General features: G+C 36.5%; 1 protein-coding gene across 2 annotated transcripts in view; it reads left to right on the top strand.

Moving 5' to 3' along the window:
• Positions 1-7023: 7023 nt before the first annotated feature.
• FANCC (FA complementation group C) overlaps positions 7024-23180 on the top strand; it is a 2534829-nt gene continuing 2518672 nt past the window's right edge. The window contains exon 1 of one of the 2 annotated variants that reach the window (XM_044059426.1): positions 7024-7218. The gene's annotated coding sequence lies outside the window, so the exon portion shown is untranslated. The remainder of the gene's footprint in view (positions 7219-23180) is intronic. The other variant, XM_044059425.1, reaches the window with a different exon arrangement.

Genomic DNA, 23180 nt, shown 5'->3' with positions numbered 1-23180 from the left:
ATTATTGCTTATATATTTTAGAAAATTCTACTTTATACATGAAAGATATTCATGTATTTATTCAGTTGAGAAATATGAATTGTGCAACAAAGGGTGTAGTTTACATCACATTGTGTGATAAATGTCAGTGTTTCTATATAAGGAAAAATGAGAGACAACTGAGAAAAGAATTTATGAGCATCAATATGCTATTTTAAAAGGTAATATGAATAATGCAGTTTGCAAACACACTAACTTGCATAGGTTTTAATAAGTTAAGTTTGGAATGTTGGACATCATCCCCAAAGATTGCAGGGGAGGTTGGTGGGAGTTGCAGATAGAGAGAAGGGAGTTTTTTTGGCAACTGAAATTATGCACCTATGTTACTTGGATTAAATGAACAAATATCCATTGTGCCAATTTTAAAAACTAAAGCATTAGAATTATAAACTAATTTAGACAGCTGTGTTTTATATGTTTTAATATTAATAGATTTGTTGGTTTATAACACATTTTTATTGACCATCTGTGTGATTTATGCTTAAAATGTGTTAATTGTTTTTAAAGGATAAATTAGTGGAGATAAGAAGTCACATATTTTCATTGGGAATATTTATATACAAACTTGTATTGGTCTTATTGGTTCTGACAAAGTCCCAATGGTTTTCAGGGACAAAAGCACTTAATCTTAATGTGGAGTAAAGTGTTTTTTCTACTTATTGGTGGACATATTCAAGAATTTACATCTTTGGTTTTGCACCACGTTCCAAGCTGTTTTTTGTTTCTATGTTTATTAGGTTGGCTTTGTTAAAAAGGCACTATGGAAGTAGACAATGTCTTCATCAATAATCAAAATCCTAGAGAAGACAGATACATGCCATCCCTGGCAAAGCAGCGTGGTCTGTCAATCATATCCTCCCAGGCTGCCAAACATTGGACCTCCTTTAAATAACACCAAAAACTAAGCCAATCATTGAAGTCTATTTTTGCTCATATTGCGGCACTATCACTGGAGAAGGTAGAATGTTGCTCAATGCTAGGCTCATACCTGCCTTGGACACATAGTCCAGGAGCTCAATGATGTCCCTCTTTATATGGTCTAAGGACGTATATTTCAAGTCATTGATACCGGCGCTAGCTATGATAGTCATGGTAGTAATTGCTGTTCAAGGACTTGAGTGCATGCATATTCTAATGGATCCTGGCACCAGACAAACAACTGTCACTCTTTCTTTACTCAGCCTGGTAAGAGCCAAGACACGTCTTTATGTCTTATAATGGAGTCAGCTATAACAAGAATGTTTGGCTGAGTCGATGCCTGCCTTTCAGGCTCAGCATCTGTGACTTTGTGACTCCTTGTACTATGTGAGGAAATATGCTTAACTTGCAGAGCATGCTTTGTGCCTGTGTTGTGTTTTGGAGATCTTTGAGATTTAAGCAAGTCATTCTTTAGAACCTCAGCATACAATGGATTATGTGTATTGTGATGGCCTTAAATAAATGTTATGTGTGGTACACTGCTGACCATTTTGGTGTCTGAGTCAACTGTGTGTGAGATTTTTGCCTCCAAGTATATCATATGTACATTTCTAACACACTGTGTTATACTATTTGAGTAATACAAGTTGTCAGACAGCATGAGACAATCCTTATACTGTTTCACTATACCCATCTCAATCAGGCTGGCTGGAAAAGTTGTGGGGAAGTGCTAGTCCACGATACTGATAAGAATGACTCTGGGGGCAGGGGTAACTATAACTGCTTGGAGTTTGGTTTTAGGATAATGTTTGAGTAGATTTTCTGAGTATTTAAACTTCAATACAAAACAACTAATCTATAACCCTTCTTCTGCCACCAGCAATACCCAGTAAACTAACTACAGTTAAAAACTCACTAATTACAAGAAAATAGAAATCAAAGTCTAAACCAACTTCACTAGAGGTATTGAAGATAATAATAGAGATAACAAGAACTGGAATTGGGATCTTGAGAAAAGGGTAGGAGCAAATTACATAGGAAAAATGGGAAATGTGGGATCAATACATGCAGAGGAGGACCAAGGTTTAAAAGAAGGTAGGATTTGAATGAGCTATGTAACAGCTGACTAACAATGACTGGATATGTTAAAAGTGATGTATAAATTTTTCAGATAGTTGTGTCATCACCATTTGGAATGTATAGTGTTTGCGACAGAGATTATGTCACTATGGTTTATTTTCATTTATATAAACGTAACATGGCCTATGTCATACACAATAATTTAATAAGGATGTTACTTGTTGAAAAGAAAAGGCAGTCAATAACAAATACAGTGAGTTTTAGAACACAATTACAACTAAGTGAGCAGGAAGGAAAAACAATTAGACTCTTAGCTCTGAGGTGACTGGCCTTGACCCGCTTCAATGCAAAGACTAGTCCTGAGATACCCTGACATACATTCAGTACATAAGAATGAAATTAGGGTTTAATACCAACAGTTAGACCATTTAAACAGCAAAACACAGTGCAACTATGAACTAGAATTACCAATACAGGTTTAATGACCTTTGCTAAACCAAATCAAGACTGTTAAACTGAATTTAAAATGAGATCAAGAAATGAAAACACTTATCTTTTTTTTTTCCTCTGTGTAATTGAATCACCTTAAGAACACACACAGTCACCTATTCAGTAAACTTTCTAATATAAAACTTGTTTGTATCTCTACAATAGACTAAATTTAGGATTAAAATGAGCTTGTAATAACCTTGCTAGTTACACGCAAGTCTTTTCAATGGAGGTTTCAGAAGGCTCTTCATCAAACTGGTGGTTTCAGATCCATGTAGACAAAATAACTTCATTCTGTCTTCATTCTCAGTCTTGCTTGTTAAAAAACAAAAAGTTCCAATAACCCAGTATCACCCCCAGAACAGCAAATGAAGTCAAAGTGTCTACAGTTTTTTCATTTTTCTTCTATTATTTTCTTCCCATTGATCTCTGCAAATGCTAAAATTATTTAACTATTTTTATTATTTAGTCATTGAAACCCTGAAATGCTATATATCGCATCACCATAAATAAAGGTATTATAATGTGATATAAAAGTTACATTTTTAATGATTCAAGAGCCGTAAAAAGTAATTCAAATTCTAAGATATCAGCAGTAGCAAACATGATGCATATATAGCTGAATAAGCTAGAAATATCTGAGTGCAGATCCCCTTCTAATATTTGAAAGGTCATATCATCGAATTTTGTTTTCGTGAGACGAAAATCGCGAAAATGAAACACCTGAAGCGTGAATTTTTTCCCAGGACAAGTAAACTCTTGCCCAACATGCCCTTTTCTACACTGTAAAGTGCAATCCCTGAGTTGGTATATATAGCTGGGAGGGTGTGGGGGCGTAGCCCCCCACCTAGGTAAGTTTTATTTACTCTGGTGTGTATTTCTTTGAAGTTTGGGCAAGTGTTTACTTGCCCTGGGAAAAATTCACCATTCAAGTATTTTGTTTTTGTGATATTCATCTCATGAAAATGAAATTCAATGATATGGCCTTTCGAATATTAAACAGATCCCTGTGTGCATAGCACAGATGGGAAACTGATGAGAGAGGTAGAACTAGCTTGAGACGGATAGTATTTGCATTGCTTTCTGGAAACTATCAACATGCTATTCACAATGGAGTCTTACCTCTTAATCATGTGTAACAGCTAAGCTTAATCACTAAACGCCCAACATACTATAGCAAAATGTAGAAGAAGAGGGTAATAACATTAGGTAAGGTAAAACTAGAAATTTTTTCAGGTGTGGAATGAGTCCATATTTAGGGAGTATGGAGACTGGTTAGGACAGTAAGTGCTAAAAGTGTAGAGACAATTGAAGATTACAAAATTGTGGGTAAATGTATCACTACCAATTATTCTGATGTATTATTTCATGGTAAATTGAAATTAGACAGTTAACTTCTCACAGTAGCTTAAGTTAGAAGTTAATATGCAGGTTTGAGCTAGCAAAAGAATGTTATATGAGTGAAGAAATAATGCCACTTTTGTCTACCTTCTCACAATATTCTGAAGAAATAAGATATTTAGTTAAGAGATGGAAGTATTGAAAGGTAATGTACAGAAATACACAGAAGGACTATTATTTTTCAAGCAGCATATATGAAAATACCAGCCAGTTTAGATAGAATTATATCATGATATGGCTGAGTGTACTGCTAACGGAATGCCTATTTTTAAGCAAGCATATTTCAGGGAGTAGAATATCAGATAAAGCTGATGTGAGCTTACTTACATAAAATGTCTACAAAAGCTGTCATAAGGTATACAATACTGAGAAAGTATGCAAGTGGATAACTGGGAAAACGAATGTCAAACATAGGGTGCAGGCTGTTAAGCTTAGATCAAAATGTCCAGAAAAAAGTAGATACAGGAAATGTTAAGAGACCAGGCCAGACAAAACAGAAGTAGACATACAGAAAGGATGAATCATATGACTTGAAATAGACAGAGTTGGACAGTATGAATTCTAAGTAGTCGAAAATAATTTCGATCACTCTAGAAATTGCAGGATTAATCCTCAAATTAAAGTCACCTACAAGAGTTGCTTTGTCTTTGATTTTTGTGAAGATTATGAGAACTTATTCCCGTAAATATCACTGGGTAAATCAGAAGTGCTATTAAAGACCTATACAGGTGAAGCAAAGCATTGATGTGCCTGTGACATATGAAGGTAAAATACCTAAGATGAACATACAGGTATGAAGTAAACGAGACCAGCATTCTTTTGTATAGAATGAATAAGAAAGTTTTAACTATATTAGCATTCTATTTAAGGAGTAGTCAACTATGATGGCAAACTTATCTCAGAGCAGTTGTCATAATTACTGGTGGTGGTGGATGTCACAGTGAAAGGGTTACTGGGGATGATTGAATCAAAGGGGACTTCACTATCCCCATTAACCCAATACCAAGGACTGTACAATGTCCCCCCAAAATGAAGGTGCAGTCGCATCCGTAGCAGGAGTAGGGGAAAGAAGAAATACATGAATATTAACATAATGTGTACAGATAGGAATAGAATTTTCTAATGGTTAAGATGCTCAAATAGTTATTCTACTATAGCAAACTAGTTTTGGAATGGCATCTGTACCTGCCATTTGGTAACAGAACTTTGATCAGCTAATCAAAGGAATTTCTCACAACTAATACTATTGATGACTGGAATGAAATATAAAAAGCTCCTGGACAACAGATGAAATGTTCTGCACAAGCTATAACAATAAGGAATTTGACCATTAAAAAAAAATTAAATGCAGGGGTATGGCATATGAAAAAGTAAACTATTCAAGTAACAAGACCGATATTCAAATGGTGTCCAGGTTTCAGAATGTATCACAACCAAAGGTGTACATGGTATTCGTGCTGTGACTTATGGACAAAATGCTGAAAATAAATGTAATGTTCATATTTTCACTACTTTGTCTAGAAAATGGTGAAGAATTAAGACGGCCTTCATGGATTAGCATAATCTCCAGAGGGCAGAAACAAAAGTACATCTTGTGCCATTTCATTACGTGCAGTGCACTTCTCCATCCTCTGTATCCTATATTATAAAATGGTACTTACGTATTATCGATACCACAAGTGGAGCAGGAGAAGCGGCTCATTTCTAAGCCTTTCTCCTGCCGAAATGTGTTGGTACAGTTAATTTGCAAGTGTGTGTCACTGAAGGTATCTGTCATTACAGTGACTTTCCTGTATGGGGAAAAGAAAGCCCCCAAAAAATTCCGCTGTCAACCAAGTCGAGAACATGTAAGTAACGGTAAGTTGACAGTGGTACACTTTCTAAGAAACTTTTTAATGGCAATGTGTAAAATCTGTCCATATTTTGGGGGCCTCTGACACACCATTATTTAACAGTTTCCACCCATTTTATCTGGTAACCAACTGCCAGGCATGCGAAGCAATAGCAATACCCAGCGCCCGTGATGTGACATCACTAACTGCAGTTGGTATGGTGGCTTGCTTGCTGACGCCGGTCTTTGTCTTGTTGGCACTCTTTGGTTTTACTTCTTTACCCACATACACCACTGCACTAATTAAGCCAAACAACATGCTTTAGGGTTGCCACCTTTTCAAATGCCAAAAGTCAGACATTTTTTGTAGAAATGTGAGATTTTTCCGGACAAAACATACCCATGACTTGTGCAAAAGACATAACTTCACTTTTTTGCCAAAATAAAAGCTTAATTTTGTAGCATTTGAGTTGCTTATGCTATTTCATGTAATATTTGTGTGTCCCAGATACAAAATAACTGTTTTATGCAACTATTAAGGAAAACTTAAGAAATACATTTTGTCTTAAAATCTCAGGACATTTGCCATGTTTTAGGTTTTAACGCAGGACACAACTGCCCAAAGTGGGACTGTCCCTTGCAACGAGGGACATGTGGTAACCCTAACATGCACTGCAGATTAAGCCTGCACATGTATTTCTCTTTTCATGATATTTAAAAGAAAGTGAATCAGAACACTTACAACCGCACACTGCAGGTCAACCCAACGCGGGTTGACTGATTTGTACGGAAATTCTGACAGTCTAGGTTCCCGCTTTCCCATAAGTAAAGTCACAGGCTCACGGCTTTTATTATTGAAATTCCCTCATTCAGTTGCTTATGTTTCAGGACAAAGTACTGAGAAACTGGACCACTGTGCAGAAGCATTGCTACTTACGTATTATTTAGAGCAACAAAAATTGCAACCTTTACCACAGCAAAATCATGTCCCTGATTAACTCAACTGCCAGTAATTACCGTAACCAAAATCATTGAATTATGCAGTGACCGTTGACGTAAAGTGGCAAGCTCAGCAGACTTGTCACTCGTTACACAGCATGTTTAACAAATTGTAAAGCAAAATTCCGTTAAATTTTTTAGCCAGAACTTAGCGAGAACTCAGTTTTAATAACTCATCCGTGTTGGGTTGTACTTTTACTACTTCCCAAATTTGCGCATAATGCGTGGCTGTCATCTACTGGCAATCCAGACATCCATAGTATGGCGGCAGATTACGCACTACTCTATCAACTTCTGATTTGTTGTTCTTCCGTTACACGCTTGGTGAAAAATAATTGAAGAGCATGGCCATGGCGCGTTCTATGAAAGTCAGGGCTTCCGGCTAGGAGTTATCTAGGTGTAAATGTGGAAAGATCACAGTGAGCGTGATCTCTGTTGCGCTTGGATCTAAGTTACGAACGGTAGGTCATTTTCCATAGTAGAGACCATGTGGAAACTGCAGTTTTCTGCAAATAATGTTAGTTCTTTCCCTATCGTCGAATCGGTCCTACTTTTATAGCTAACATTTGTGCAGTGTTTTGAAAATGGAAAAGTCGCAGACTGTGCTGTGTGTTTGCATGCCAAACACAGGTACCGTGTAGCAAATAAAATTATTTCAAAGTTTCTGGAAACCACCAACTTTTTAACGTGTTAGAAGGGATTCTTAGTAATATATGATTGTTAGCAGTTTCAAAATAGTGCATAAAACTGCTTCCTAATGTTGACAGGAGTTTACAGTTCATACAGCATACTCCGTGGAGTCAAACTGTAAAACATTCCCGCCTACTCCATACTTTTGGACCATATAGTGTACATGCTCACAGCAACTGGACCACGTAGTGTGCTTGCATAACAACAACATCTAAGCGTACAATTTTGGATGAAGTATTTAAACCCATGCCATAATCATACACCCATACTTAAAAAATATCATCATCTCATACAGCAACGTAAAAACTCTCCGCTCCTCTAATAGAACGCTAGTTCAAACTGTTAAAGCCGACAACTTAGCTGATGATTCTCTGTTTACTATGTTGGCAAACTCTGGAATTCACTTGCTGCTGAACTCGCTGCAGTCCCCTCTTTAACTCAATTTATAACATCTCTTAAAAAACACTTAAAAATACATTGGCTATGCCCTTATACAAACCATGATTAATCCCTTCACTATTTACCACGTATCTCTTAAAACCAGGCTTCATGTTGGAACTATCACAATAGTTTCTATACCTCAGCTGATTCAGATGTTAGATTAGTTAGTGTACTGAACTACAAGAGGTACTGCGGTGGTGGTGCTGCGGTAGTGTTGTCGCCTCACAGTGAGACGTTGTACTGTTCGATTCTCAGCTAGAGCGTCTTCTGTGTGGAGACATGCGTGAATGGGCATACCTTCATTGAAGGTTGTGCGTCAGGGCTGGCAACTCGGCACGTAAAAATCTACTGCCAATCATTAGCGGACCGGAGTTCCGCTGTGGCGACCCCTAACCGGGAAAAGCCGAAAGACACAACAACTGCTGAACTACAAGAGAACATACACATCTATGTACAACTAAAATTACTATGTTTATACATAAAAGTTTATAATTCTCAAACCTATTTTACATTCTGGCATAACCAGAATACCTTTCTGTGTTTGTGTACAAAGTATATAAGTGTCAAAGTATGAATCTGTTCTTGTACATAAGTATATAATTGTCAAAGTCACACTGTCTTCATGTATGCAACTACGGAGTTTTTCTCCCTGGGCCTCTGCTGAAAATGGACCAAAATCCAGTCGGACTTTTCCAGTTATCAAATGTAAAATAAAATAAATAATGTAGACTGATTTTTATATTGCATCAGCAAGCCCCTCGACAAGAAAACAGCCACATTTGCTTATGTTTACTATTATTACACCATGATACTCAGTCTCGCATAGTTTATTCGTAGCAGTGTTGTTAACCAGTACTGTGATAGACTTGTACTGTGTAGCAAAATAAATTGTCTGCATGCATGCAGAACGAAGCAATATACCGTCTGCTTCGGCTCCTCATGTATATGAACATATGGCAAAGTTAAAGTGTTCTAATTTTGGATTTGTGACTTGAATTTAATTTAAATTATGCACATCCACTATACTACTGTTGTCTTTATGCAGCTGGAAACATCAACTTCGGTAGGTGAACCGGGCACCTAGCAATAACATATATTTGTGTGCTTGAAAGAGCTTAGATGGTAGTCTTGCTTGTGTGTGTCACCCAGCTCAGCACAAGTCCTTATGTCTGAATTGACTGAATTAAGAGCAGTTTATAAGTGATTGTTTACTTACTTTCCTGACATTTGTTAACTTGGTGGGGAATCTGGTCAGATGATCCTTTCTGTCACAATCTGCCCCAGTAGGCAGCAACACTGAATACATGGTTACAGCTCAACTATATGGGATAAGGGGTTAAAGCCCTGAGCATACCTCTTAACTGTCCCTGATTTTAACTCTGTCCCTCTTAATCCCTCTTAACACTAGTGCCTTTTGGTGGAAAGGTGCTGAATTATACTTAATAAATAATGACAATGATTAAGAGTTACAGACTTCTGTTCCTGCAGGAAATGTGTATTAATTCACATTCTCTTATTCTGTTAATGTCTCAAGTTAATAGAACTAATATTTTAAAAGTGTCCCTAATTTTTTCTGGATTTGTTCCTGATTCTGTTGACATTTGTCCCTGATTGGTTGAGAGCTAGTATGATCTGGGCAACCCAAGTTTTAATATTTGCTTTGGTGTTTGAGGAGTTGGGCAACGTAAGGAAAGAATGAGCTGCTGACAGATGCTCATTTACCCAGAGTGGGTAGGAGCGATGCACCTGTTGTCTGTTTTGCCACATGCAGGTGGAGGCTAGCATATGGCAAAGTTGCATCTGTTAACCTAAACATGAGCTTGGCTTGCAAACTGGTCACTAGCCCTCATTAGCTTGTGGGTAGTAGGATTCACAGTTTTAGGGAAGTCACAGTAGGCCCCTCTGTTGATGCAGGTGCAAGCACAAGGGGAGGAGTTAGGACCTAATTGGAAACACTATCGTTGATCACATATTTTCTTGTACATGCTGAGAATCTGTCTGTTCACAGCTGATTGGTTGTCTGTGTATTTGAATGCAAGATACTTGCACGGATAGACTTTTTTTTTTTTTTGCTAAATATACTTTCTGTGAGATTGTGTGACCTCAGAGGCAGTATATTTAGAGATTGGGTTGGGGTCAGAGCCCCATACTAGCAGATGGAGGAGGTTTTCCCCACTTGCAAAAATACTTTTTTTATTAACTGTGTGTTGATTAAGACTAGAACATTTATTTATTTATTTTACATTTGTTGACCGGGCTAGTCTAGCTGGATATATGTCCATTTTCAGTAGAGGCCCGGGGAGAAAAGCTCCAAGCAAAAACAAAAAACATGACTTGTGGTATCCCAGGCCACCTGGATCATAGCCCTCTCTGGTTAGCTCTTGCATCTCCACTGGTGACTTCCTGAATTGTGGAGGAAATGAATGGATAAAAGATCAGTGTGGTTAGAGACTGATGAGTAGCAGGCAATGAGTCATAAATGATGTCGAAAATTGCATACAACAGTATAGAAAACAGCAATATGTGTAAATAAATATAAAATACAGTATGCAGCATCAGTACTTTTAGCCAATATTATACAAGCTTGTAAGGTTGTAGAATGAGTTGCATTATGTTTTGTAGAGCTGTGGAGATTACAAATCTTAACAGCAAAATAAAACAGGAAATGATACAGAAGAACTTATGGTAGCAAACTAGAAGAGACAGTTATCACTGAAGTGCCCTCAGTTGTGAACTACAAGAAGTTGATTATTACAAAAGAAAAAAAAGCTGTCTTCAAATGAGAGAATTATCCATTATGTTGTGTCTTTTGGCTTTTCCCTGTTAGGGGTCGCCACAGCGGAACTCCGGTCCGCTAATGATTGGCAGTAGATTTTTACGTGCCGAGTTGTCAGCCCTGACGCACAACCTTCAATGAAGGTACGCCCATTCACGCATGTCTCCACACAGAAGACGCTCTAGCTGAGACTCGAACAGGACAACGTCTTACTGTGAGGCGACAACGCTACCGCAGCACCACCACCTTCATTATAATGCCTTGAAATGTTATACAAAAAATGTCCTTGTCTTGGGACATTAATTTATATTTGAATAAACCAAATGTGACCGCCACAAGCCTTTTGCTGTAACAGTCCACAGAGTTCTGTTATATTTATTTTATGCAGCTTTGTGACTCCTTTTCATGGTGAGAAATGCAGTGCAGGTGCAGAATATATCTACTGTGTTAGTCTTTCATCAGAACTAAAAGTCTTATTCTGCAAAAATGCCATTTCTTTGATTGAGAATATGCCGTTCTCAAAATTCCTGAAGCTATAAAAGTGACCTTAACTTCTACGTAGTTTTTAAAGCACTTTCCATAAAAAAATTAATGTTTTTAAACAAATGTGCTTAATACAGTAGATTTTAGACATGATAGAGTTAGATGTGATGAAGCACTGTTGCTGTACAGATCAACCTCTACAATATAGCTGATGGAAAAATAAGTTATAAAATGGATGAAAAACTGAATTGCAAAATTAGAAGTATGGTATAAAATATGGTAACTTAAATTTGCTGTGGAATAGAGCATTAGGAAACAGTAATCTAGGAATGTAGTATAATGCTGAAGAGAAAGAAATGTTATTTATTGTCTTAACTTAAATACATTTTGTTGACTGGTTTAGTTCCACTAGCCCAGTGCCCTCTTCTGATGGTATTCGTATTGACTAGAGGAAATTTGGCCAGGTTACCAGGGAATGTCTCATGCTCTTTTTCTGATAAGTGCCATGTATCTCTTACATCCACCAATTCAGGCGGATGGGGCCTAGGTCTTTTCCGATACACTCAGATGAGCAGTAGCCCCTTATGTTGCACTGCAGTGTCCATATTGAAAATTGTAATCCATGTTCCTGGTGGTGTGTGAGTAGAGCCCACAGTTTTCTGATCTGTGTCAGTAAACGTGAGTGTGCTACCTGTTGATACAGTGATATTACTATCCTACTACTGTGGAGATTAAAAATCTTAACAAGTAGCAACAAAATGTAGGATGGTCCCTAGGAGTATTCTGAAGAGCTGAAGATTAACAGTGTTGTTTTGGAGGTTTTGTATGAAGTTCATTCTTTTTTAAAATTGTTTTAACACTGAAGAGTCTAGTTTATTTTCTTATTTTTTTCCCCACTTTTTTAAGAGGGAGTAAACATTTTGGTGGAGGTTGCTTTAGGTGGTTTAAACATTTATGGAGTTCTGTATGTCTGTGTGTTTTGAGAGTGCAGCATCTTCTTTTTTTATTTGGTTTTGTAACAATAGATAAACAAATCCATTATAAAATAAACAGATAACTATTTACATAGGTCCACAGCTGATCAATACATCAAAGATATACAGATCAACGTCAATTAATATTTTTCAAGCAAGTCTTTAAGTTTAAGCCAAGATTTATATGAACGTGTAATATTAGAAGTTCTCATCTTTATAGTATGCAATTCACTACTGCAAACAATTTTGCCATACTAATAAATTCAACACTAGGGTGGTAACTGTACTTTTCCAGTTTTTAGTAATTACTTTTCTGGCTATAGCAAGAATGGACCAAAGAAGAGGCACTTGTGTTTTGAGAATTATCTCAGGAATCGGAACATTAAATACAACTAAAGATTTAGAAATATTACATCTATCTGACCACAGAGCTTGAATTAAGTTATTAATTTTTTTTTCCGAAAAGGGGAGATGACTTCACATTCATATACCACGTGTGTCCAAACAGCTATTATTTCAGAATCACATCTCCAGTATTTAGTTCTGTTTGATTTATACATAATTGTAATTTTGTTAGGAGTGACAAAAGCTCTATGTAAGAATTTCCAAGTGCAAAATTTCCAATATAATGAAAGTGTGGTTTTATCTGTAGATTTTAATGTTATGTTCTTGTATTCTTCAGAGAAGTCTTCATTATTAATTTTTGAGGAATAGTTCCAGTAGGAATTGTATAAATATGTGAAATCTAACTTAAGAATTAAATAAATCATATTTGTCACAAATGTGTAATTCATTGCATTACTATTGATATTTATTAAGAATTCCAATAATTTGGGAAACAATTTCTTATCTAGATTAAATATCTTATTTATCTCTATGTTCACAGTGTCTCTAAATATTTGTAGAATTAACCAGTTCTCAGAATCTTGATTTGTATTTGGACCTTATATTTTTAACGATATCTGTACATATGCATAGATATATATGTGTGTGTGTATATGTGTATGTATATATATATATATATATATATATATATATATATATATATATATATATATATATTGTTCCCTATCATATGATAGAAACCTCATTTGACTGAAGCCATAAGACTGACATTTCAAAAGACTGAAAAGTCACTTGACTGAAACCCATAATACTGAATTTCAACATACTAAATTGTAAACTGGACCATATAAAACCAGACTGGGGGGGCTATGCCCCCCCCCCCAACTATATATACTAATTCCAGGATTGCACTGCAGTGGAGAAAAGGGCATATAGCTTTCATGTACCTTTATAGTAGTCTACATGCTTCCACTACTATGCCCTTTTCCCCACTGTAGTGCGATCCTGGAGTTAGTATATATAGTTGGGGTGTGGGGGCATAGCCCCCCACCTAGTCTGGTTTTATATGGCCCAGTTTAAAAATTAGTATGTTGAAATTATGTATTATGGGTTTCAGTCAAGTGACTTTTCAGTTTTTTGAAATTTCAGTCTCAGTCAAATGAGGTTTCTATCATATGATAGGGATCCATATATATATATATATATATATATATATATATATATATAAAATGTGTATGTGTGTATGTATGTATATATATATATATCTCAGTACCATTTAAGAATAGATGCCAATAAATTAAGGTATGTTGTTTCAATGCTAGCATTTTGTTGAAATTATGAATTTCTAAGCAGTCATCTGTATATGCAGCTGGAAACAGAAAATAATAAGACTTTAATACATTGGTTAGAATATGTGAACTTTTGTTAAGAGGAAATTATGTTATTTAAAAAAGGAATTTGAGAAGAGGGTGTAAGTCCATTTATGCATGCAAAACTCTTTTAATAACCAGATAAAACTGTTAGGGGCTATTTATTTATGACTGGTTGTGATATATTTATTATTTACTAATAATATTTTGTGATGTGTGTGTTTCCATTTTGAATCATAAGATGAATTTATTCAAACACTATACCTTTTACAATTGTTGAAGTGGCATACAATTGAATATCAGGGAATCCTATTCCACCATTATCCCAACAGTTTCTGTGCTAGTTAAAGGAAACTCTTGGTTTATTAGGATGCCAAAAAATGTAAGTAGAATATTATTTATCTTCTTCATCAATTTTTTTGGTAGATATAGTACTAAAGATTGTAAGACAAACCATATTTTGGGAGAATTGCCATCTTAATAAATATTAATCACTCTTCCATGGTAAAGAAGAATTTGTTCCAATTTGTGACTAAACTTAAAATTTTATCAGCAACCTGTTTGTTTGTATCATTTCATTACTATCAGACAATGGTTATACCAAGGTATTTAATTTGATTGCTATTCCAATTAAAGTTAGAATGTCTGTTATATGAGTTTTTTTATTAATTAATAAGTTACTTGTATTATGATTAAATATTAAGTTTGAGATTTCTTAAAACCGACTCGTAAAACTAATATGTTCTAATGAATTTTCTGTATTTCCTATTGTTAGTAAAATATCATCAGCAAAGAGTTGAATCTTTAGTTCAAAATCTTCTTTTATTTTGATACATTAATGTTCTTATTGGATCTAATACTGTTAGCAAAGGGTTCTATACCTAATGCAAAAATTAAAGGTGATAATGGATAACCTTGTTTGTGCCTTTTTGTAATTCAAAGGGATTAGAAAGAAAGGAACCTATTTTAACATAAGCTCAAGAGTTATTGTATAACTTGGAAATTAATACAATTAGCTCAGGTGAGAAATGATACCCTTTAAGTGAGTAGCGCACAGCTACGGTTATCCCACTCCACAAGGGGGGAATCCATCTTGGATCCCGGGAACTACTGTCCCATCAGTCTGACGAGCCTGATCTGCAAGGGCATGAAATGCATTATCATGGAACTTATAAACAAAGACATTGGCAATCTACAAACACTGGACCCCACCCAGTTTGGGTTCATGAAAGGCTGATCTTGTCTCCTGAACCTGATTGACTTCTTCGAATCAGTCTCCAGAGCTGTGGACGAGGGTAAGGCGGTCCATGCAGGCTATCTGGATCTAGCCAAGGCCTACGACACCATCCCCCACTCTGGAATCATAGATAAACTTACTAAGCTGGGCATAAATCCCTACGTCACTCGATGGGTTGTCAGCTGGCTTACTGTCAGAACCCAGACTGTAAAAGTAGCAGACTCCAAATCCAGCTCCAGACAAGTGGAGTACCTCAGGGTTCAGTCCTGGGACCACTCTTGTTTGGCATCTACTTCTGTGAAGTACAGGCCAACACTAAGGGACTCTGGCTAACAAAGTTCGCACATGACTGCAAACTGGGAGCCATTACTGAATCCCCAAATGATGTGGATATTCTACAAAAGGGCTTTACAGAAACAGATGCTTGGTGCCAGAACCATGGGCTCAAGCTTTATGCCAGGAAATCTATAGTTATCCCCTTTGGGGAAAAAATGTACCCATGAATTACCACATAGGTGGCAGTATACTAAACACCGAAAGTGTGATGAAAGACTTGGGGACACAGGTGGACCGTGGTCTCACCTTTGATAACCACATCGCCACAACAGTCAGGAAATCCTTCTGTGTGGCACACCTCATCACTAAGTACTTTTCATCTAGAAAAAAAGGAGGTCATTGTCCCACTGTACCCATCCCTCATTAGACCCATTTTAGAGTACAATGCCCCATTTGGTATGTACCTCACAAGACATCTGCAACAGCTGGAAAGGCCGCAGAAATACCTCACTAAAAGAATCACAGGCCTAAAGCAGATGCCTTATGCTGACCGTCTAAAAAAACTCCAGCTGTACTCTGTGGCTTATCGTCTACTCAGAGGTGATCTCTGCTTAACATACAAGGCCATGTCAAACCTTGAGCTGTTGGAAATCTCAATCCCTCAGAGCCACACGCTCCAGGGATCTAAACCTTGTCATCACAATGAACAAAACATGCTGGAGAGATAGGTTCCTGACCCAGAGACTCCCCATACTCTGGAATAGACTACCCATACATGTCAAGCAGAGTGCCTCCTTGGCCCTCTTCAAAAGGACCCTTGACGATTGGATGGGAGATAGGAAATTCACCCCGCGGATCACGTCAGTCGCCTTGCTAGACAGGGGTCCAGGGAAGTAAATATTGTGGGAAGAAATATCCAGGGAATTGTTATGGCTAGGCTTGTATAGGCCCTAGGGCTGATAGCCTAGTACCAACCTATGAACCTATAAACAGGTACAACCAATTAACTCAGTCAAAATCCGTATCTAAATTGAGACTAATGACAGAAAGTTATTTTTTATTTTTATTTGCATAGTCTATTAATGTATTTATTCTTTTTATGTTATCCTGTACTTGTCTAATTAAAATAAACTCAGTTTAATCACTATTAATTAGGTGTAAGTAGATTAATTCTGTTAGCTAAAATGGACATGAACATCTTATAGTCCACATTTAAAAGTGAAATGGATCTGTATGGTGAATGATTTGTAGGATCCTTATCTTGTTATAAAATAGGTGATGTAAGGGAATTTTTCCATGATGGGGGACTTCAGCAGTTGTTTTAATTTCTCTGTAGATCTTATCTAATGTTTTAACTGCATCGTCCAGTAGTATTTTATATAGTTTTTGTATAAGACCATCTAAGTCCAGCACCTTATTATTTTTTTACTTTTTTATTTGATCTTTTATTTCTGTTAAAGCGGTCTGTCAATATTTTTCTATTTGTCCACTTGTTATTTTATTATTTATATTTTCCCTTAGAAAAGTTTCTACTGTATCATCATTATGTAGGTTGTTTGTATTATTATTTATATTTTCATAAAATATTTTAAAGCCCTCAATATCGTTAATATCAGTTCTTTGTTATTATTTATATGTGCTATAATTTCTTTGATATGATTTTCATTTTCTTTGATCTAAGAACAAGTTTATGAAAGCTTAAAAGGTTTACGGAATAAGACTGAAGTTTAAGTTTTTCCAAGTTTATTGAAACTTTATGATTCAGAATTTCAACATTTTTTTTATTTAAGTTTTTAAGTTCAGACTGACTGTTAATGTCGTTTGGTTTTAGATTTAACTTTGTGTGTCTATTTTGGCCAGTACTGTGTCTATTTTGGCCAGTACTGTATTCAATTCTTTGTCCCATTCTCTTGTTTTACTAATATACCAGCGTGCAACTCTTCCTTTTAATATAATAATATTGCCTACTTAAGTCAGTAGGAATCACTACTGCAGCAGAAAAAAAATGGATGGATTGAGTACATGAGGGTCAGGTTTATGTATTTCGTTAAATAACTTTTGCTGTTTGCATTAGGAAACTCTCACTTAGCATGAAACTCATTCTCTAAACCTTAAATTACAGAATATTCCATGTACACCAAACTCCTGTATATTTTATACACGCATGAGCTGTGTGTGTGTGTGTGTGTGTGTGTGTGTGTGTATAAGCACTTGATCACATTTCTTCCCAGTCCCTTATCCAGACCATTTAGGCAAATGTATTATTTTGCATACCAATTATACCATGTAAATGGCTGTTACAGACTCTCCACCTACCAGAAATGCCCCCAAAGACTTTTATACAGTAATTCAAACGTATTCTTGTATGAGTGCTGTAATAGAAGCATGTAATCCTAAAATTAAATGCTGACAAAAGGAGGTGTTGTTAGCAGTGTTTATTGAATGGGATTAAGTGTTTTGAAGGATTATATGTGTTATGTCTAGTGTATGTGTATAGAAATACACACACACACACAGTACATACATTTTACCTGACTATGCAGATATTTATTCCTGCCCATAATTATGTTTTCTTGTGTCCCGTTTTATACAGATATGAATTCCAGAGATTTTCTTCTGAACTTGACATCCTTTTCTTACAGGCATTTTGTTTGATTCTCACTGTTTGTGCAACCACTGTTATAATATATAAACATTCCAAGTGAGAGAAGAAGATAGTATTGATATTTTCATCTGCCTTTTAATTCATTGTCATATTTGATGTTTGTCATTTGCTTTCTTTGATGTGAACAAAAAAGTGTTTTGGAATTGATTAACAATAGAGTTAGTTGTAGGACTGTGTCTGTTAATCTGCTTCCCCAAAGTGTGTGATAAGAGGGTGAAATGTATAGCATATGAAGGGAAGGGCAAAATGAAATTAAGTGTAGTATTGTTTATACATAAACCGTTATTGATTTGTTTCAAAATATGGTGATGATTTTAAGAGCTCAGATGAGTAATGTACTTTATACAATGGCGCAGTTAGAGGCATGTATGTGACATAAATTAACTGAAATTTGACTTTTCAAAGAGTACTTTAAAACTTCAAGTATGGCAAAAGAGTATCAGTTTGCTATCAAAATAGAGAATTGTGTACTATAATGTTAACTGTAGTGTTTCTGTTTTTGTAACGTAGTTTAATTTTTCTGCATAACAAGTATCTGCTAAGTAAACTCTGATTCTGCATTTAACCAACATATTATAGTGGCAGATTCCTAAAGCATAAGTGTTATAGTAGTCCTCATGCAAGTCACTTCATGAAATTTGTAAAAGTAAACTGAAAAGCTGGGGGCTGCTTGCTGACTTAATATTTGCTGCCAAGGCAGGAGAAGGATGAGGCATGCATGTTCTGTTATATATCTCCTGATTTTCCTGGCTCCACAGAGCTTCTCATTGACATGAGCCACCAATTATACAAGGACAATACACACAGCCACAGCTAGTTGTAACCAGTCACAGGCCAAATCACCTCCCTCACCACGAGGTGTCAAGACCATCCACTTTTCTCCTCTCCTGACACCTCAAATGCCTGCATTTCTAATTAAGCATGGGTCATCTGGACTGTAGTCCTGACTTCATCCATGTATGCCATGGGTAGAGGCCTGAGTTTGCTTCAGTTTAGTGCCAAAGTTAACTGGAAATGTGACATTCAGGCAAACTTAGTAACCCACTTTGGTTTGAGGTTCAAGGTAACAGTTAACTCTGTTGTTATAAAAACAAATAGTTTGTCATAAACAGACATCACCAAATGATTATTGTCTTTTGTTAGTTTTTAAAATTAGCGTTGATACTTTTTGGGCTTTTCTCATGACAAATTTTCTGTAAACTTTGGCATAATCTTTTACAGAATGGAAATAAAAGGCACCAATAACTCCCTCTCCTAGTGGCTATTTACTGCCACTGTAGTCGTCTGGCAAACGTATATTTAACATTTACTGTACTTTTTGAATAGATTGGACTGTTTGCAGTTGTGTAGAAGCCAGGAGTTATTGTAGGATATGCACAAACTGAACTGTTCTTGTAGTGTATCCCGAGTCTGGATTTTTCCTCATTAACACATGATTTATTCTTTCCTTGGTAGAACTGCCTTTTTTGGAGAACAAGCACCATTTCTTTTTATCCTGGTTTCATCTCTGTCTGTTGTATAATGTGTTAACTTTTCTTGAATGGACGTTTCGCTTAAGAATGACTCCAGAACATCCAATTTTGGTATATCGTCTAGAACAGCACTGTTACATTCTCCTCTTGAATACTTGTAATCCTCATTTTTTAACACCTTTATTGAATTATCACTTAAGACATAGACAAACATACATTTACAGAAAAGAACACAAACCATATTAACATGTTCCCAGTTACAAACATTATACATGACATGTATATTTTTTGGTATAACTATCATCAACCCAGCATTACGTAAATTACTGAATTCCTGGCTTCCTTTCAACCTCATTCCTCCTAAACATTATTTTGCATGTATTATTCCCACAATTTCATTTTTTCTATGTCCTTTTCTAAAGATCCCACTTCAGTTCTTTTATCTCTTTTACAATATTCAGTACTTCAGATGCAGGTGGTTTAGACTTGATTTCCATTTTCTAGTAATTGCTTTTTGGCAGCCACCAAAATTAAACTTGACAAGGCCTCACTGTGTCTAGGCAATTTATATCCTATATCCCAGCTCAAAAAATAATTTCCTTAGTTAGCCCTATTTGCTTACCCAATATTTCTGAAAGAATATTCTGTAGGGAATTTTTAAAATCTGCCAACTAGTTATAATCTCAAAACATATGTTCCCAGTTACCTTTTTTGTTCCCATCACATCTTCAGAATTTGGCATCTACCACAGGAAAACTTCTTTTGGAGTCTGCATGGGGTATAACACTATCTATTCAAACACTTCCAAGCAAAAATCCCAAATCTTCTAGACGTTGTTGCATATTTGGGAGTCATACATATGTCCTCCCATTGTTTCCTTGGTGTATTGCGTATCCAGTCTCTCTTCCCATTTCTTTTCTAACCTCCTTTGATTGGTTCCTATAATTATTGTGCACTATTTTATATGCCCTAATTTATTCCTTTTTTAATGTCAGCTTCTGTTCTAGATTCAACTAAAAGCTCTATTAGAGCAGGTATTTCACTGGGGATTTCCGTTTTCCTGTCTCTTTAACTATATTCATGGAATACTTGAAATCCTTGTTCATCGTAGTAAAATCCGTTTGCCAGGACAAGGCATTTGTATGCTCACTCTAGGTGGATTACAGGTAGTACCTATTGGGGTAGAGCTAGTTTAACAGAAGGGTGATTCTGGCTGAAACTATGTGACTAGGGGACTTCCAAGATGGCTGCACACTGAATAACGGCCTAATTTTAGCTATACCAGTATGAAAACAGAAACCCAGAAAAAAAAAGCCAGTGAATTTGCCTTTTGGGGTAAATTTCAGTTACTTTCTAATAAGTACACAGCCTAGATGTCAGCAGAGAAGAAATGTATAGAACCTGAAAAAAAAAAATCAACCACAAAAGGTGAGGAGAAAACACTGGTTGGGAAGAATCTTGCAGCTGTTCAGCAAAAAATAGTTAAAGGTCCAGCTTTGGTGCAAGACATGTCTTCCAGTAATCTAGAGGAAAAAATTCAAATGTGCTCAGAGCTGATTTGATGTACCTCTTCAGTGTTTTATTTTACTCAGATAACTAAAGGCTGGAAAAAATGGAAGAAAATTGAAACAAATTCAGATGAGATGATAAAACAAAAATCAGAGGTTGAAATGAAGAAAATGGTGGCCAAGTATGAGACTGATCACGAAAAGATGTTTAAAAATAGTAGAATTAGAGGACAGAGCATGAAGGAAAACCTGAGATTTGCAACTGTACCTTAGAAACGGGAAGGAACATACTGTTCATTTTATGGAAACAAAAATAAGAAACTGGACTGGTATTCCGTAGCAGGAGTTAATGGAAAGGGCACATTGTGTGTATGCTCCAAACCTGGCCAAGGGAAAGCAGTCAAGACTTCTGGTAGTAAAGATGCAATCCTGCCAGCAGAAAGAGATGATTTTGACAAAACTGTGACAGAAGGACAAAGTGCTAAAAGTGGGAGACAGTAGTGTTTATGTAAAATGAATACTCGCTGTACACCAGTCAGAAGAGGAGGAAATTTATTCCAACAATCAGGGAATGTCAAGAGGCTGGTGTGAGATTCAAGTTGTTGTATCCAGCTGTCTTCAGAATATTTTTTCCTGGAGGGTCAGTCATTTTTTGATGTAGAGTATGCTAAGGAGGAAATGCAGAGGTTTGCCCAACAAAAATGTGAGATATCAAACAGAAGGGGACTTTTCTTATTCTTCTGATAATAAAGCTCGTAGAGAGATTATCCATACCTCTCAACCATACTGAATTAGTTTGTATTTACTGTTTTTGAGGGCAAAATAATGCGGTGCCACAAATGTCCGAGTGGCCCCTTCACTTCCTGGTTTTTTGAAATGAAGCATCTTTAAGCAAGTACCAGTAGTGAGAGTTCGGAGTGCTGCTGAACCAGGAAGCTAATCTGCCATTGGACACACAGACACACACACACACACACACACACACACACACACACACACACACACACACACACACACACCCCTAATGCAATCGTAATGGAACACAGTCAATGACCCTCCACTTTCCAACAGAGTATGATTCTCTGAAATATTTCAGCCTGATCCATTTCATTTTGTAAGCGTCAATCTTTTTTTTTTTTTTAATTTAATAAGCGAGAAAAGCACCACCACTGCACCTGGCTAAAATAACTGAAAGCTGCACTTACGAATGACCTAGAATAATTTGGGGAGTTTGTTAAAAGTGTTGATAAAATGCAGACTTGCCACACAGGAGTGTGACAGTACGTAACCTAAAATGTAGTGCCTTTATTTGCTTGTAACATAAATGGAAGATTATTTAAATAAATAAAAACTTCTCACTGAATCAGCAAATTCCACTTTTAAAAAGTCAGTTGTGATATCCCTGTCACGTGCGTGTGTGCACGTATTTCCTGAAAGCATGCCATCCATATATCCACAATCTAATAATGTTAAACTAATATTCACTTTTGCGCTGTCTGTAGTATTGGCTTTATGGACTGTGGAGTACATTCACTACAACTTATCAACTGCAGGTATGGGAATGAATAAGTAACTGTTTGCTGACTAAAGGTAGTGGTAAAGAGACTATCGCAAAAAGTTACATGGCTATTCATGTCCACACAGGGAGTCAGGACTGTTTTACCATCTTATTGCATTGTGTGGCATAAGGTTGGAACCGGCACAGAGTGCAGTGTTTAAAACTGGGGTTGTTTTAAGATAATGGAGGAAAAGGTAAAGGGAATAATTTATATGCTGGAGGTGTAATATTATAGCAATAACCCACGCCTGGGTGTGGGTAATGCTGGATTTACCCACGGTTGGCGTGGTTTGGTCCCGAGGGCTTTGCCCTCGGGACCAAACAAAGCCAACCATGGGTAAATACAGCATTACCCACCAGAAGTGGTTATTGCTATTATCATGACATTATTTAAGAAAAGAAACTATTACTTTTCTTAAATAATGGCATAGTATAATGCCTGTTTACTGCCCTTCCGCAGATGTCTGGCATCGCGGCAGTTCTGATGTACTGCGCGCCTGCGCGGTACATCAGAGTTGAGCAAAAGCAACGGAGAAAGCAAGATCTCCGTTGCTTTTTACTGTTTTAAGCTATGTTAAATGGGTTTAACATAGCGAGACAGTTTTAAAAAACGCACCAGAGATGTCCG

The sequence above is a fragment of the Protopterus annectens genome, chromosome 17.part0 (genome assembly GCF_019279795.1).
Source record: "Protopterus annectens isolate FY-2018-M chromosome 17.part0, PAN1.0, whole genome shotgun sequence".
NCBI lineage: Eukaryota > Metazoa > Chordata > Ceratodontiformes > Protopteridae > Protopterus > Protopterus annectens.
Note: the sequence above shows the minus strand (reverse complement) of the source record. Positions and strands in the feature narration are given on the sequence as shown.